Below are 18,642 nucleotides of genomic sequence, written 5' to 3'. Positions count from 1 at the left end.
ATTAAGTAGGATAATACTTGCTTATATTAGACACTCAGTATTGCTAGATGGATGAATAAATGCATTGTGATAATTGATGTAGTGAAATGCTGGTGTCACAGAAGCACATAAATAATTCCTTCAGAATAAGGCATTTGCTAGTGTGTCAGTTAGTCACCTGAGAAAAGCCATTGTAAGCCTTTGTTGAAGAAACTGAGAATACTTGGTCTTGAGATAAAAAAAAATCTCCAGGATGACCAGTGTTTGTGCTTTGAAGGATGGGAAGAGAGGTGTTGGGGAGAGATGCGGTTGGAAAGGTGGGCTGAACCCAGATCTTGAAGAGCCAAAGGTCATTCTAAAGAGTGTGGACTTTTAAGTAGAGGGGTGACAAGATTAGCTTTGCATTTCATAAGAATCAACCTGTTTATTACCACGGAGGATACCACTGTTACCAGAAAACTTATTTAAAGAAATAATGACCCAATGCTCACTTTGGCAGCTCCTATACTAAAATTGGAATAATACAGAGATTAGCATGGCCCCCGTACAAGGATGACATGCAAATTCGTGAAGAAATAACAACCCAAACTTCCCAAATTGGGGGAAGGTAGTGAACGTTCAGATTCATAAAGCAGAAAGAATATCAAATAGGAAAAATCTAAATAAGTCTACATGAAGACACATTATAAGGTAGTTGACAAAAGTCAAACATAAAATGACTTTTGAAAATTGCAAAAGAAAATTTGTCACATGCAAGGAAGCCCTCATAAGACTATCTGCAGATTTCTTAGCAGAAATCTTGCAGGCCAGAGGGGAGTTGGGGGATGTGTTTAAAGTGCTGAAAGAAAAAAAAAACTACCAAACAAAAATACTATACATAGCTGAACAGTTCAAAAATGAAGGAGAGATAAAGACTTTCCCAAACAGAAACTAAGGGAGTTCATCCCCTATAATCTGTTTTATAAGAAATACTAAAAGGAGTTCTTCAAATTGAAATGAAAGGATGCTAAACAACACAAAAGTACATGAACCCTGGCAATGATAAATATATAAACAAATACAGAATACTGTTAATGCTGTAATGGTGATATATAAATCACTATTAATTTTAATATAAAGATAAAAAACACATTAAGAATAACTATAACTATAAAATTTATTAACAAATTGACAATATAAAAAGATATAAACTGTGATACAAAAATACAGATTCAGAGGGGTACACGCACCCCAATGTTTATAGCAACATTATCAACAATAGCCAAACAATGGAAAGAGCCCAAGTGTCCATTGATGGATGAATGGATAAAGAAGATGTGGTGTGTATACACACACACACACACACACACACACACACACACACACACACAAAATGGAATATTACTCAGCCATCAAAAAGAATGTAATCTTGCCATTTGCAATGACGTGGATGGAGGTAGAGTGTGTTACGTCAAGTGAAATAAGTTAGTTAGAGAAAGACAAATACCATATGATTTCACTCATGGATTTTGGGAAACAAAACACATGAACATAGGGAAGGGATGGAAAAAAAAAGAGGGAAGCAAACCATAAGAGACTCTTAATGATAGAGAACAAACTGAGGGTTGATGGAGGGAGGTGCTGGGGAACGGGCTAAATGAGTAATGGGTATTAAGGAAGGCGCTTGTTATGATGAGCACTGGGTGTTATGTAAGTGATAAATCACTAAATTCTACTCCTGAAACCAATATCACACTATACGTTAACTAATTCGAATTTAAATAAAAATTTGGAAGGAAAAAAAAGATGTAAATTGTGACTTCAATAACATGAAGTGTGTTGGGCAGAAGTAAAAAGAATAGAGTTTTTATATGCTATTGAACTTAAGTTGTTATTGGCTTAAAATAAGCTGTTATAAGATGTTTTATGGAAGCCTCATGATTACTACAAAAAACCATACAGAATATATACAAAAGAAAAGAAATAAAAATATATGACCACAATAAATCAACAAAACACAAAGAAGGATAGCAAGAAAAGAAAAGATGAACGAAAGAAGTACAAAACAGAAAACAATGCAATAGTAAGTTTTTCCCTAAGAATAATTACTTTAAAAGTAAATGGATTAAATTTCCTGATCAAAAGACATAGGACGGCTGATGGATAATAAAACAACACCCAACTACATGTTGCCTATGAGGGACTTTCTTTTTTTTTTTTTTTTTTTGTAGTTTTTAATTTTATTATGTTATGTTAGTCACCATACAATACATCATTAGTTTTTGATGTAGTGATCCACGATCCATTGTTTTTGTATAACACCCAGTGCTCCATGCAGTACGTGCCCTCCTTAATACCCATCACCGGGCTAACCCATCCCCCCACCCCCTCCCCTCTAAAACCCTATTTTTCAGAGTCCATAGTCTCTCATGGTTCATCTCTCCCTCCAATTCCCCCCCTTCAGTTTTCCCTTCCGTCTCCTAATGTCCTCCATGCTATTCCTTATGTTCCACAAATAAGTGAAACCATACGATAATTGACTTTCTCTGCTTGACTTATTTCACTTAGCATAATCTCCTCCAGTCCCATCCATGTTGATGTAAAAGTTGGGTATTCATCCTTTCTGATGGCTGAGTAATATTCCATTGTATATATGGACCACATCTTCTTTATCCGTTCATCTGTTGAAGGGCAATTCGGCCCTTTCCATAGTTTGGCTATTGCAGACATTGCTGCTATGAACATTGGGGTGCATATGGCCCTTCTTTTCACTACATCTGTGTCTTTGGGGTAAATACCCACGAGTGCAATTGCTGGGTCAGAGGGTAGCTCTATTTTTAATTTTTTGAGGAACATCCACACTGTTTTCCAAAGTGGCTGTACCAACTTGCATTCCCACCAACAGTGTAAGAGGGTTCCCCTTTCTCCACAACCTCTCCAACATTTGTTGGTTCTTTCCCTGTCTATGTTTCCATTCTAACTGGTGTAAGGTGGTATCTCAGTGTGGTTTTGATTTGAATTTCCCTGTTGGCTAATGATGATGAACATTTTTTCATGTGTCTGTTAGCCATTTGTATCTCTTCTTCAGAGAAGTGTCTTTTCATGTCTTCTGCCCATTTTTTGACTTTATTATTTGTTTTTTTGGGTGTTGAGTTTGAGAAGTTCTTTATAGATCTTGGATACCAGCCCTTTATCTGTAGTGTCATTTGTAAATATCTTCTCCCATTCTGTGGGTTGCCTCTTTGTTTTGTTGACTGTTTCCTTTGCTGTGCAGAAGCTTTTTATCTTGATGAAGTCCCAAAAGTTCATTTTTGCTTTTGTTTCACTAGCCTTTGGAGATGTATCTTGAAAGAAGTTGCTGTGGCTGATGTCAAAGAGGTTACTGCCTATGTTCTCCTCTAGGATTTTGATGGATTCCTGTCTCACATTGAGGTCTTTCATCCACTTTGAGTTTATCTTTGTGAATGGTGTTAGAGAATGGTCGAGTTTCATTCTTCTGCATATGGCTGTCCAATTTTCCCAGCACCATTTATTGAAGAGACTGTCTTTTTTCCATTGCATGTTTTTTCCTGCTTTGTCAAAGATTATTTGACCATAGAGTTGAGGGTCCATATCTGGGTTCTCTATTCTGTTCCATTGGTCTGTATGTCTGTTTTTGTGCCAGTACCATGCTGTCTTGGTGATCACTGATTTGTAATATAGCTTGAAATTGGGCAACATGATGCCCCCAGCTTTGTTTTTCTTTTTCAACATCTCCCTGGCGATTCGGGGTCTTTTCTGATTCCATACAAATTTTAGGATTGTTTGTTCCAGCACTTTGAAAAATGTCATTGGAATTTTGATCGGGATGGCATTGAAGGATTGAAGGTATAGATTGCTCTGGGTAGCATAGACATTTTATTATTATTTTTTATTTATTTATTTATTTTTTTTTAAATCTTTTTTTTTTTTTTTTTAAAGATTTTATTTATTCATTTATTTGAGAGAGTGAGAGAGAGAGAGAGCACATGAGAGGGGGGAAGGTCAGAGGGAGAAGCAGACTCCCTGCCGAGCAGGGAGCCCGATGCGGGACTCGATCCCGGGACTCCAGGATCATGACCTGAGCCGAAGGCAGTCGCTTAACCAACTGAGCCACCCAGGCGCCCTGTAGCATAGACATTTTAACAATGTTTATTCTTCCGATCCATGAGCATGGAATATTTTTCCATCTTTTTGTGTCTTCTTCAATTTCTTTCATGAGTGTTTTGTAGTTCCTAGAGTATAGATCCTTTACCTCTTTGGTTAGGTTTATTCCGAGGTCTCTTATGGTTTTTGGTGCTATTGTAAATAGAATCGTTTCTTTAATTTCTCTTTCTACAGTTGCGTTGTTAGTGTATAAGAAAGCAACTGATTTCTGTGCATTGATTTTGTATCCTGCCACATTACTGAATTGCTGGATGAGTTCTAGTAATTTGGGGGTGGAGTCTTTTGGGTTTTCCACATAAAGTATCATGTCGTCTGCGAAAAGAGAGAGTTTGACTTCTTCTTTGCCAATTTGAATACCTTTTATTTCTTTTTGTTGTCTGATTGCTGTTGCTAGGACTTCTAGTACTATGTTGAACAACAGTGGTGAGAGTGGGCATCCTTGACGTGTTCCTGATCTTAAGGGAAAGGCTCTCAGCTTTTCCCCATTGAGGATGGTATTTGCTGTGGGTTTTTCATAGATGGATTTTATGAGCTTGAGGAATGTTCCCTCTATCCCTATACTCTGGAGAGTTTTAATCAGGAAAGGATGTTGTATTTTGTCAAATGCTTTTTCTGCATCAATTGAGAGGACCATATGGTTCTTCTCCCTCCTCTTATTAATGTGTTCTATCACATTGATTGATTTGCAAATGTTGAACCACCCTTGCATCCTGGGGTTAAATCCCACTTGGTCCTGTTGGATGATCCTTTTAATGTATTGTTGGATCCTATTAGCTAGGATTTTGTTGAGGATTTTGGAATCCATATTCATCAGGGATATTGGTCTGAAATTCTCCTTTTTGATGGGGTCTTTGCCTGGTTTGGGGATTAAGGTAATGCTGGCCTCATAGAATGAGTTTGGAAGTTTTCCTTCTGTTTCTATTTTTTGAAACAGCTTCAGTAGAATAGGTATTATTTCTTCTTTGAATGTTTGGTAGAATTCCCCAGGGAATCCATCAGGCCCTGGACTCTTGTTTTTTGGGAGGTTTTTGATCACTGCTGCAATCTCGTTACTGGTTATTGGCCTATTCAGGTTGTCAATTTCTTCCTGTTTCAGTCTTGGCAGCTTATAGGTTTCCAGGAAGGCCTCCATTTCATCCAGATTCCTCAGTTTATTGGCATATAGTTGTTGACAATAATTTCTAATAATTGTTTCTATTTCCTTGGTGTTAGTCGTGATCTCTCCCCTTTCGTTCATAATTTTATTAATTTGGGTCCTTTCTCTCTTCTTTTGGATAAGTCTGGCCAGTGGTTTATCAATCTTATTAATTCTTTCAAAGAACCAACTTCTAGTTTTGTTGATCTGATCTACTGTGTTTCTGGTTTCTAATTCATTGATTTCTGCTCTAATTTTAATTATTTCTCTTCTAATGCATGGCTTAGGCGTCGTTTGTTGCTTTTTCTCTAGTTCTTTAAGGTGTAGAGTTAGTTGGTGAATTCGGGATTTTTCTATTTTTTTGAGTGAGGCTTGGATGGCTATGTATTTCCCCCTTAGGACCGCCTTTGCAGTATCCCATAGGTTTTGGACCGATGTGTTTTCATTCTCATTGATTTCCATGAATTGTTTAAGTTCTTCTTTGATTTCTTGGTTGACCCAAACATTCTTGAGCAGAGTGGTCTTTAGCTTCCAAGTGTTTGAATTTCTGCCAAATTTTTTTTTGTGATTGAGTTCCAGTTTTAGAGCATTGTGGTCTGAGAATATGCAGGCAATAATCTCAATCTTTTGGTATCAGTTGAGACCTGATTTGTGACCCAGTATATGGTCTATTCTGGAGAAAGTTCCATGTGCGCTCGAGAAGAATGAGTATTCTGTTGTTTTGGGTGGAATGTTCTGTAAATATCTATGAGGTCCATCTGGTCCAATGTATCATTCAAAGCTCTTGTTTCCTTGTTGATTTTCTGCTTAGATGATCTGTCCATTGCTGAGAGTGGAGTATTGAGGTCTCCTACAATTAACGTATTGTTATCAATATGACTCTTTATTTTGGTTAACAGTTGGCTTATGTAGATGGCTGCTCCCATGTTGGGGGCATAGATATTTACAGTTGTTAGATCTTCTTGTTGGATAGACCCTTTAAGAATGATATAGTGTTCTTCTGTGTCTCTTATTACAGACTTTAGTTTAAAATCTAATTTGTCTGATATAAGAATTGCTATCCCAGCTTTCTTTTGAGGTCCGCTGGCATGGAAGATAGATCTCCATCCCTTCACTTTCAGTCTGGATGTATCTTTAGGTTCAAAATGAGTCTCTTGTAGACAGCATATGGATGGGTCCTGTCTTTTTATCCAATCTGCAACCCTGTGCCGTTTTATGGGAGCATTTAGGCCATTCACGTTGAGAGTGATTATTGAAAGATATGAATTAATTGTCATCATGTTGCCTGTGAAGACGTTGTTTTTATAGATTGTCCCTGTAAATTTCTGTTGTAGATCACTCTTGGGGTCTTTCTCCTTTTATAGAACCCCCCTTAATATTTCTTGCAGGGCCGGCTTAGTGGTCACGTATTCTTTCAACTTCTGCCAGTCGTGGAAGCTCTGCATCTTTCCATCCATTCTAAATGAAAGCCTTGCCGGATAAAGTATTCTTGGCTGCATGTTCTTCTCATTTAGTACCCTGAATATGTCTTGCCAGGCCTTTCTGGCTTGCCAGGTCTCTGTGGATAGGTCTGATGTTATTCTGATGTTCCTCCCTCTGTACGTAAGGAATCTCTTCCCCCTAACAGCCCTTAAGATGGTTTCCTTGGTTCTAAGATTTGCAAGTTTTAGTATTACATGCCGGGGTGTTGGCCTGTTTTCCTTGATCTTAGGAGGGGTCCTCTCTGCCTCTAGGACTCGAATGTTTGTTTCATTCCCCATATTAGGGAAGTTCTCAGCTACGATTTGCTCAAATACATCTTCTAGCTCTCTCTCTCTCTCCAGTTCCTCCGGGATTCCAATGATTCTGACATTGGAACGCCTCATGGTGTCACTTATTTCTCTGATTCTATTTTCATGGATTCTGAGTTGTTTTTCCCTGGCCTCCTCTTTTCCCTTTTTATCTTTTATACTGTCTTCCAGATCGCTTATTCTCTCTTCTGTCTCAGTTACCCTAGCTGTTAGATTATCTAGATTGGATTGGATCTCATTGATAGCATTTTTAAGTTCTGCCAATTCACCTTTTATTTCTGCTCTTAGAGACTCTATGTTGCCATTAATTGATTTCTCCATTCTAGCCATTGTCTTCACAATTGCTAGCCTGAATTCCATCTCTGACATCTTGGTTATGTCTGCATCCATTTGTAAATCTGCAGCATAAGTCACAATCTCTGAGTCTTTTCTGTTTTGGGGGCTCCTCCTCCCAGTCATTCTGTTGATGAGTGTTTGAGGGAATGTATAGAGTCGAAATTATTGACCAGAACCCAAGCAAGATGCACCTGTTTTCTTGGGAACTTAGGGTTGCTGGCCTCTTGTTTTCCCAGCCTGTCTTCTGTGGGAGGGGCCTGCTGCGCTGTTACTCAGGCAACCCTGTTTGGGCGGAGTTGCCCTGCGCCCCTGTGGCGGGGGATGGGCTCAGTGGGAATCAGTCTTTGGGGCTTTTGTTCTCTGGCGCCTTTCCCTGGCGGCTTTCCGCGTCTCTTCCACGAGTCAGAGCAGAAGAGACCGTTTCCAACCCTCTGCCTCAGAGCAGAGAGACCTAAGTCTGTTCTTCAGTGAGCCTTCCAGGCCACACTGTCTCCGTTTCTGTCCGTGCTGCTATAAACTGCAGCGGCCTGGGTTGTGCGCCCCTCCGCAGCGCCCCCAGTCCTGCCTCCAGGTCGGGGCACGTCTCTGCCCTTTGTGCTTCTAAAACCGCCAGCTGCTCCCAGTTCCCACGCGTGCGACTCCACCGCTTGGGGTTTCCACCCCCGGGGGGTTGCAGTTCACCGGCGCGACCCCGGCGCACCGGGTTTCCGCCTCGGAGGCTGCCGTTCGCGTGCGCGCAACCGTCGTTCCGGTTTCTGTCCGGGGGCCTGTGGTTCGCGTGCGTGCGACCGTCGTTCCGGTTTTTGTCTGGGGGGGGGGCTGTGGTTCGTGCGCGCGACCCCACCAGTCTGGTTTTCCACCCCAGGGGCTGCCCTAAAGTTCTTTCCCAACGCTACCGGTCTGCGAGTCTGTGCCCGCCCGCAGCACGCGAGGCTGTCACTCACCGGTCGTGTAACATCCCCACGTCCAGGCTCCCTCCCGCTGCCGTTTATCCTCCGATATCTGCCCGCAGAATCACGGCTCTCCGCTTCCTACCTCAAAACCAACTGCCTGTGATACTCTGTTTGTAGAGATCCAGATCTTCTTACATCTCAGGCTGGTTTCGTGGGTGCTCAGAGTGGTCTGGTAGGTATCCAGCTCAATTCCGGGGACCAGTTGAAATAGGGTCCCCTACTCCTCCGCCATCTTTCCCCCCTATGAAGGACTTTCTTTAGAATTAAAGACACACATAGTTAATGGGGTGGAAAAGATATTCAATGCAAATGGTAATCAGAGGAGAGCAGGGGTTGTTTTACTTATATCAAACAAAATACATTTAAAATACATTTTAAGTCAAAAACTGCCACAAGGCACCAAAAAGGACATTACATAATGATAAAAGGATATTCATCAGGAATATATAACAATTTATAAATATATATGCACCCAACATCAGAACACCAAAATATATAAAGCAAAAATTAATAGAACTGAAGGGAGAAATTCATAACAATACAATAATAGTAGGAGACTTCAATACCAAATTTTCAATAATTGATACAATTATCCAGGCAGAAAATCAATAAAGAAACAGCTAACTTGAACAACAGTGTAGATCAAATGAACCTAACAAACATATTTATAACTTACCCTCCAACAGCAGTAGAATACACATTTTTCTCAAGCATACATGGAGCATTGTCCAGGATAGGTCCCATGTTAGGTCATAAAATAAGTCTTAACAAATTTAAGAAGACTGAAATTATACCAAGTATCTTTTCCAACCATAATGGTATGAAACTAGGAATCAATAAAAGAACAGAAATTGGAAAATTCACAAATATGTGGAAGTTAAGCAACATACTCCTGAACAACGAAGGGTCAAAGAAGAAATCAATGGAGAAATCAGAAAAATGCCCTGAGGCAAATGAAAATTAAAACACAACATACCAAAACATACAGGATGCAGCAAAAGCAGTTATAAGAGGGAATTATGACAATACACACCCACATTAAAAAAGAAAGTTCTAGGGGTTCCTGGTTGACTCAGTCTGTTAAGCATTTAACTCTTGGTTTTGGCTCAGGTCATGATATGATCATGGGATCAAGCCCTGCACTGCCTTCAGTGCTCAGTGCAAAATCTGCTTCAGATTCTTTTTCCCTCCCCCTCTACCCCTCCCTGCTCTCCCTCTCTCTCTTTAAAATAAATAAATAAAATCTTAAAAAAAAGAAATCTAAAAAGGCCCCGCTAAATTTATACCTCAAGGAACTAGAAAAAGAACAAACTAAGTCTAAAGTTAGCAGAAGAAAGGAAATACTAAATACTAGAGCAAAAAGAAATGAGATAGGGGCTATAAGAACAATAGAAAAGATCAATGAAACCAAGAGTTGGTTTTTGGAAAAAATAACCAAAAGTGACAAGTCTTTGGCTAGTCTAACCAAGAAAAAAGAAAGCAGATTTAAATTAATAAAATCAGAAATGAAAGAGGAGACATTAGACCTAATGCCACAGAAATAAAAAGGATCATAAGAGGCTACTGTGAACAGTTATTTACCAACAGACTGGATAACGGAGGAAATGGATAAATTGCTAGATACACACAACCTACCAAGACTGAATCATGAAGAAAAACAAGGTCTGAACAGATCAGTAATGAATAAGGAGATTTAATCAGTAATAAAAACCTTCCAACACAGAAAAGTCCAAGACCAGATGGCTTCACTAGTGAATTCTACCAAACATTTAAAGAAGAATTATTGCCAATTCTTTTCAAACTCTTCCAAAAAACTGAAGAGGAGAGAACACTTCCAAACTAAATTTTATGAGGCCAGAATTACCCTGACAGCAAAGCCAGACAAAACCACCACAAGAAACAAAAAAATTACAGGCCAATGCCCTTGATTAACATAGATGCAAAAATCCTCAACAAAATACTAGCAAACTAATTCACTACATTAAGTCAGTACATTAAAAGGATCATATGTCATGATTAAGTAAGATTTATTCTTGAAACACAAATGTGTTTCAACATACACACATCAATAAATGTGACACATTAACAGAATTAAGGATAAGAATCACAGGATTATCTCAATGGTTGCAGAAAAATAATTTAACAAAATTCAGCACTTTTTCATGAAAACCACTAGGCATAGAAAAAATGGACCCCAACATAATAAAGACCTTATATGGAAAATCCACAGCTAATATCATACTCACTTGTGATAAATTGAAAGCTTTTTCTCTGATACCAGGAAAAAGAAAGAAAACCTACTCTCACTACTTCTTTCAGCATAGTACTAGAAATTCTAGCTAGAGCAATCAGGCAAGAAAAAGAAATCAATTAATTTAAATCAGAAAGGATAAAGTAAAATTATCTGTGTTGCAGATAAGATAATTCTATATGTGGAAAATTCTAAGGACCCCACAATAAAACAAAAAAAACAAAAAAACAAAACAAAAACCCTACGAAAGCTAATAAATGAATTCAGTAAAGTTAGAGGATACAGAATCAACACAAAAATAATTTGCATCTCGGGGTGCCTGGGTGGCTCAGTCGTTAAGCGTCTGCCTTCGGCTCGGATCATGATCCCAGAGTCCTGGGATCAAGCCCCGCATCGGGCTCCCTGCTCCGCAGGAAGCCTGCTTCTCTCTTTCCCACTCTCCCTGCTTGTGTTCCCTCTCTCGCTGTGTCTCTCTCTGTCAAATAAATCAATAAAATCTTTAAAAATAATAATAATAATTTGCATCTCTATGTAATAATAAAGAAATATCAGAAAGACAAATTAAGAAAGCAATCCCATTTATAATAGCATCAAAAAGAATAAAATACTTAGGAATTAATTTAATCAAGGAATAAAAGACTTATACACTGAAAATTGCAAAACATTGGTGAAACTAATTAAAGGAGACATAAACAAATGGGAAAACATCCCATATTTACTTTTTAGAAGGCTTAATATTGTTAAAATGTTCACACAACCCAGAGCAACCTACACATTTGATGTAACAGACATTGAAATCCTAGTGGCACTTTTTACAGAAAAAGAAAAAAATCCCAAAATTCATATGGAATCATAAAAAGTACCTCAAATAGTTAAATCAATATTGAGAAAGAACAACCCTGGAGGCCTCACACTTTCTGATTTCAAAATATACTAAAAAGCTATAGTAATTAAAACGGTATGGTACTGGCATGGCTACAGACAGATTGACCAATGGAACAGAATAGAGAATCCAGGAATAAACCCATGCATATACAGTCAGTTGATCTTTGGCAAGTGTGCCGAGAATTCACAATGGGGAAAGGATAGTCTTTTCAACAAACGATGATGGGAAATTAGATACCTACATGCAAAAGAAAGTAATCAGAATATTATCTTACACCATATACAAAAGTCTGCTCAAAGTATTGAAGGCTTAAACATAACACCTGAAACTGGAAAAATCATAGGAGAAACTAATGATGTATTGTATGGTGACTAGCATAACATAATAAAATTAAAAAGAAAAATCATAGGAGAAAACATAGGGCAAAGTCTCTTGACTTAGGTGTTGGCAGTGATTTTTGGATAGGACACCAAAAGCACAGGTGACAAAAGCAGAAATAGACGGGTGGGACTACATGAAATTAAAAGGCTTTTGCATAGCAAAGAAAACACCCAACCAACAAAGAATGAAGACAGCCTAGAGAATGACAGAAAATATTTGCAAGTCATATATCTGATAGGGGGTTAATTTACAAAATATATAAGGAATGCCTATAACTCAACTGCAAAAGGAAATAACTCCATTAAAAATGGACAACGGACTTGAACAGACATTTCTCCAAAGAAGAAATACAAATGGCCAACAGACATATGAAAAGAAGCTCTATGTCATTAATTATTAAGGAAATGTAAAACTACAATGAGCTATTACCTCATATCTGTTAGGATAGCTATTACCAAACCAAACCAAACAAAACAAAGTTTTGGTGAGCATGTGGAGAAATTTGAACGCTTGTGCACGTGGAAGATAAAATAGTGTAGCATCTATGGAAAACAAGATGTGGTTTCTTTAAAAAAATTAGAAATAGAACTATCATATGATTCAGCAATCCTATTTCTGGGTATATACCCAAAATATTAAAATTAGAATCTTGAACAGCAATCTGCACTCCTATGTTCATTGCAGCTAAGTTTATTATTCATAACAGCTAAGAAATTGAAACAATCCAAGTAAACATCGAAAGGTGAATAAATAAAATGTGGTATAGATATTATTCAGCCTTTAAAAAAGAAGGTAATTTCAAACAACATGCTAAATGAAATAAGCCAGTCACAGAAGATCAAATACTGTGAGATTCCACTAATATAAGACATCAAAAATAGCCAAACTCATAGAAATGGATAATACAATGGTGGTTGTTAAGGGCTGAGGGGAGGGGGAAATGAGGGGTTGTTGTTCAATGGGTAAAAGTTTCAGTTATGCTCGATGAATAAGTTCTAGAAATCTAGACAATACAGTGCCTATAGTTAACAATATGGTATTGTGCACTTCCAAATTTGTTAAGAAGTAGAATCGTGTTAAGTGCTCTTCCAACAACAACAGCAACACAACAAGCAAAAGCGAAGGGGCACAAAGGGAAGTTTCAGAGGTGTTGGATACGTCTGTTACCTTAATTGTAGTGAAGTGTCATGGATGTTTGCATATGTTCAAACTCATCAAATTGTACACAGTAAATATATGAAGTTCTTTAACATTAATAATACCTTAATAAAGCTGTTAAAAAAATAGAGAAGTGGCTCAGATTTGACTCAGGAGCCATGGTTGTGGACCTCTACTATAAATCATCAAATACCTTCACCAGTTTCTTGACATAGGGGTTTTTATCTATTTACTGTCAAATTCCGACATCTAGAACAGGGTTTGTTACATAGGTGCTTAATAAATGCTTGTGGAATAATCTAAGAAACAAAAACACACTAAGGTCTAAAAAAAGAAATCCGTAATGGTTGATTTATAAGAATACCTGCTTTCATGCTTGCATGCGAGACTTGTTTTTATAAGGGGAAGATTGCAAGGTTTTATTTGCAATAGATCTCAGTTTTAAAAATCACTTTTTATAATATAAGTACAAGCAAGTCAAAAGACAATAAAGATGGATAGTTTTTATAATTCTTAATTGTAGAATGTCATCATCATTGTCGATAAGTTGTTAGTTTGATAGATGCTTTAAAAAGTTTGTATAAATTGCCTCAGCCTACTAGGGAGCCAAGCATGGATTGTCTACCTCCTGGTGTTAAGCAAGTTTTCCTATCAAATTTTGCCAGTTTGAGGATGTCCCATAAATTATTTCTCTCTACCAATCTTTTTCTTACAAATAAACAGTGATGAGAAAGTTTGACCCCAAAAGTGGTTTCCTACTGTTTCATTTTTTCTGCTCACCCCAAACAAAAATTAAACTATTTTAAAACTTAAGACCTAAATATATATTTAAATTAAAATATAGGAAATTATGTTAATGAATTACGTTATTTTACTAACTGGCTTTTAGGAAATACACACACACACACACACACACACACACACACTCAAACCCGCCAAAACACAGTACTTCTACCCCCTTATTTCTCCTACCTAAAGGGAGGGGGAAAAAAAGAGCCTTCCATCACAGCAAAGCACACTTAACAAAAAGAGACATGAGGTAAAAATTTTCACTTGCTTGAAAGATTTAAGTATATTTCTTTACTGATATGAGTGAAGTATAATAGAATTTATATTTATAACCATCTGAGATTTTTGCCTTCTTATTTCTAGGTCACATGTACTGGAAAAAAAACGAGTCTTAGATATCATATTGTTTACTGTGGAATAGTTTAATGGTATTACTGTGTAATATGTGATGCTACACACTGTTACAGTATATGCATTATTAAAACCCTATCAAATAAAGGTCATATCTTGGAATTCTGGCTTTACCAGCTGGCCCATAAATGCGGTTTAGAAATGGACTAATTAAATTACACCATTCAAATAATAATACTGATTAAACAGATATTTATACAGTACTTGTACAAGAGAGTCTGCCATGGTCAGTTTCCAGGGAAAAGAAAGATATATCAAGTATGTATATTTTTCAAAGTATACATGTTAATTTGAAAGCTGAGTAAGTTGCAGAAGTGTTTCAGGATCAATGACCAAAAAGAGAGGACAAAAAGCCTGGTCCTTGGCAAAGTAGAGTTGGGAATCATTAATCATTTTAAAGTAAATGTTTCTCTACCTGAATCTCTGCCAAAGGCCTTGACAGAATGCAGACTCCCAGAAGATCCAAACCTGCTGATGACAACAATGTTTGTTATACAGTATGCAATATTACAAAAGATCCTTTCAGTGCTTGAGATCTTGAAGAGATGCCTGTATCTAGGATTTCTGATAAAGCTTACAACTGCTATGAGTGATACTCAGTTTTAATATATGAGGCTTCATGCCATTACATGCACCAGTTCCATCCTTCATGCTGCATTGGAAGGCTCAGTTAAGCCAACTGGGGCCAATTCTAGAATTCTTGCCAATGATGACATGGCTTCCTTTCCAGAGCCTCTGGTGTATTCTCATGTAGTCTTATAGAGAAGCCAAAAATTACTGGAGGCTCAGATAATTTTTGAACCACACCTTGGTTTTTTAATCAGCAGAACTTGATAGAAGTAAATGCTGTGAAATACTTCATGCTCCTATTGCCTCATTCATAATGTGGTTGTCACATAAAATTATCCGCCCACACTTTACCAGGAAGAATCTTTGCCTGCTCCTTCATCCATCAGGAAAAAGCTGCTCCAAGTATAAATTTCTTGGCTGCTTTACAGGTCACTACCTATTTTGATCAAGAAAGTGGATGACAAAGCCTTTCAAGTAATGAAGGTTTCCATAAAAAGCCATTTTAACTTGAAATGTTATGATTAAGCTTTTTAACATACGGTCTTTTAGAGGTCAAACATTTAGATAACAGAATTTTTAAAAAGAGATGAACCGAAAGAAATGTGTATATTACATAATTATAGAACTCAAATACTGATATTTCTGCTGGAGAATCAATTCCCCATGCTCCTGCCCAGAGCATAAAACAAAACAAACAAACAAAAACACATCACATATTTCTTTTCCTTTATATATCTGCATCTTAATTTTGTAGATAGCCAGCCAGAAATTAGGCTGGCTTGGTAACATTCTGGAAAAAGCACAGCTCTCTGGGTCCAGATATTTACCTGTGACACTACCTAGATACACTCTTTTGCTTGGAATGTTTATTAAGGAGTCCAAGAGGATTGGTAAATATTGATTGAACTCAAACTTTAGTAAAGGGGACATATATAATGTAGTATAAATTCTAGGGTTATATAACAAAATTAACCTTATGAATGACATAAAGTTGTAATGTTTCATTATTATGAAATTGGTAAAAACTTCAGTTATGAGACTTAAAGGACTTCTGGAAGGACTGGCTTCCACGTCTCCAATTTCTCTTCTTTGATTGTTAGCGGTGTTTTGACATTCTTCTGTGCCTTCTATCCCATCCTTGTACCACTGCAATTTTGATTGAGGTGTTGTTTCTTTGAATAAGACCCTTTGTTATTATATGAGAGGTACCTTTGTTTCTCTGTCTATAATTATGAAAATTTCTCTTCAAGTACAGAGTTGATTTTTTTTAAAATTCAATTTTCAGCTGTACTTTGATTCCCTGAAAAGCACACTGCAAAATTCTTGCCAGTACATACTTATTACAGAATAATAGTATTACTATTTCTGAGACCCTGGGGTGGCTTCATGAATTTAATTTCTGGCCAGGTTTGTTTTTACAAAGTGTCCTGTTCCACTTTGAATCAGACTTAGATTCAAACTCAATTTAAGCAATTTGTTTAGAAAATGTTGCATGTCTTGTTCAGTTTCCAGGGATCTAGCAGGTTGGATTATTCAAACTAATCCTCCCATTGAAACCAACAACAGATGCCGGATAAAATATTTTATGACTACCTTTCAAAAACTATCAGAAAGCTGACAAAGTAGTAAGGAATTACCATGCCAACTCTAAGGAAAACCTGAAACTCAAGAGTAAGGGAGTACTGGAGCTATTTTTGCCACAAAGGCAATTATTATTCAAAGATAATTTGCACTTTAGTTTTAATGGCTTAAACATAAGGACAATAGAAGTTATAGCCCAAGGCCTACCAACCACCCAAGATAAGAAATCTGATAAGAGATTCTACCTACATTAAGCTAGGGCTTCAGAGAATTACAGCATTAGAATAAAGGTAAATCAGAAGTAAATCTGCCCTCCATCCCCTGAACATCAGAAAAAGTTGCCTTAGAGGAAGAGCCCTAAGAAATCATAATCATAGCCCACTTGAATAACACATTTGCAGTCCAAATTAATAAGTACCTACTAGTTATAAAATAACCTACAGATTGTGAATACATTTCAAAGGGATCGCACAGTGGTACTGCCCCTTGGTACCTTCAAGAAACCAAGGTGGATCTTTAAAGGAAGGATCCCTCCCTTGTTTTTTAATCTTTGAAATATCCACATAGCAAATTTTTCAAGACTATGAGTAGCACACAGTTAAAAATAACAAGCACATAAGAATTCATGGCATTATATACCAGAATTAGCAGAAACAATAAGTAACAGAAATATACCCACAATGATTACAGATACTGGGCTTCTTAGAGACAGAGTATAAACAGTACCTACTGTGTTTTAAAAAAAGAAGATAAATTTGAAGATATCTACAAATAGAAAAGTATGAAAAGGGCCAAAAGATTTTATTTAAAAAACAGACAACTTCAGGGCACCTGTGTGGCTCAGTTGGTTAAATGTCTGAGCCTTCAGCTCAGGTCATGATCCTGGAGTCCCGGGATTGAGCCCCGGAGCCCTACATCAGGCTCCCTACTCAGCGCGGAGTCTGCTTTTGCCTCTCCGCGCCCCCCCCCCCCGCCCCTCGCCACTCTCTCACTTACTCTCTCTCAAGTAAATAAATTAAAAAATCTTTAAAAAAATAAAAAACAACTTCTAGAAATAAGAAAAAATGCAATAAATAAAAGTATAATGTCAATGGATAATTGTAAAAGAAAATTAGAGTTGAAGAGAGAAGAGGAACTGAAAGGTTAGAAGAAATTATCTGTAAATTAGCACAGAGAGATTTGAAGGTGGGAAAGAAGTAGGACAGGTTAATAGACAAGGAAGAGTGTGTGGTAAGTTCTGAAGTATGATTAAATGGTGTCCAGGAGATGCTGGAGAGATTAGGGAAGAGGCAATACATAAAAAGATAATGAATAAAATAATTATTGAATTGTCTCAACTGAGAAAGAAACAGATTTAAGATTCCCAGCGGATTTCAAAGAGGACTAGAAATAATAATTATTCCAACTGAGACACATCAAAATGAAATTTCAGCACACCAAGGACAAAGTGAAAAATCTTACAAGCCAATCCGAGCAAAAACATACAGATTACCTTTAAAGAGTGGTGTGTAGATTAATACTTAATTTCTTAAAGACCGTATAGAAGTCAGACATATGATAAAAGAAAGAAAATAATTGCAAATCCATTGAAAATACCCTCAATAATTTTCCCAAAGATGTATATTCATATACATATTAATTTAAATTCAGTTTAGTTAACATATAGTGTATTATTAGTGTCAGGGGTAGAATTTAGTGATCCATCAGTTGCATATAATACCCAGTGCTCATTACATCAAGTGGCCTCCTTAATGCCCATCACCCAGTTACCCTATTCCCCACCCACCACCCCTCCAGCAATGCTCAGTTTGTTTCCTATAGTTAAGAGTCTCTTATAGTTTGCCTCCCTCTCTGTTATCTTATTTTTCCTTCCCTTCCCCTATGTTCATCTGTTTTGTTTCTTAAATTAAGATACATATTTTTAAGACAATCAAAAACTGAGAAGGATAATGCCTGAGACATTTTAGGTGCTTAGAAAATGTTTGTTAGTAAGTCAGTTTCTTTAAGGCCTCAATTAAATAGCTCTTCTTTTCCTAATATTCTTGGAGACAGAGTCTATTGTGAATCCATTTTGGTTTGGATCTCATGAAGATACATAAGCCCAAATACGTGTGAGTTTAAAGATTGGCAAGTCTACATACTCATTCCATATTTGGATGACTGTGGTCCAGAAAACAATCATATGGTTATCCTCACCCCAGTTCCCAATGGGTTCGGATAGTATTATACCAGTCTTTGTAATATAGGAAACATAGTTT

General features: G+C 37.2%; 1 non-coding gene across 1 annotated transcript; it reads left to right on the top strand.

Moving 5' to 3' along the window:
* The first annotated feature begins 462 nt into the window (after nt 1–462).
* LOC116639641 lies at nt 463–566 on the top strand. The gene has a single exon (XR_004300889.1). It is a non-coding gene; the product is annotated as a U6 spliceosomal RNA (small nuclear RNA).
* Nucleotides 567–18,642: the final 18,076 nt, after the last annotated feature.

The sequence above is a fragment of the Phoca vitulina genome, unplaced genomic scaffold (assembly GCF_004348235.1).
Source record: "Phoca vitulina isolate PV1807 unplaced genomic scaffold, GSC_HSeal_1.0 scaffold18, whole genome shotgun sequence".
Classification (NCBI taxonomy): Eukaryota; Metazoa; Chordata; class Mammalia; order Carnivora; family Phocidae; genus Phoca; species Phoca vitulina.
The sequence above is the reverse complement of the archived record's forward strand: the minus strand, read 5'-3'. Positions and strand labels throughout refer to the sequence as shown.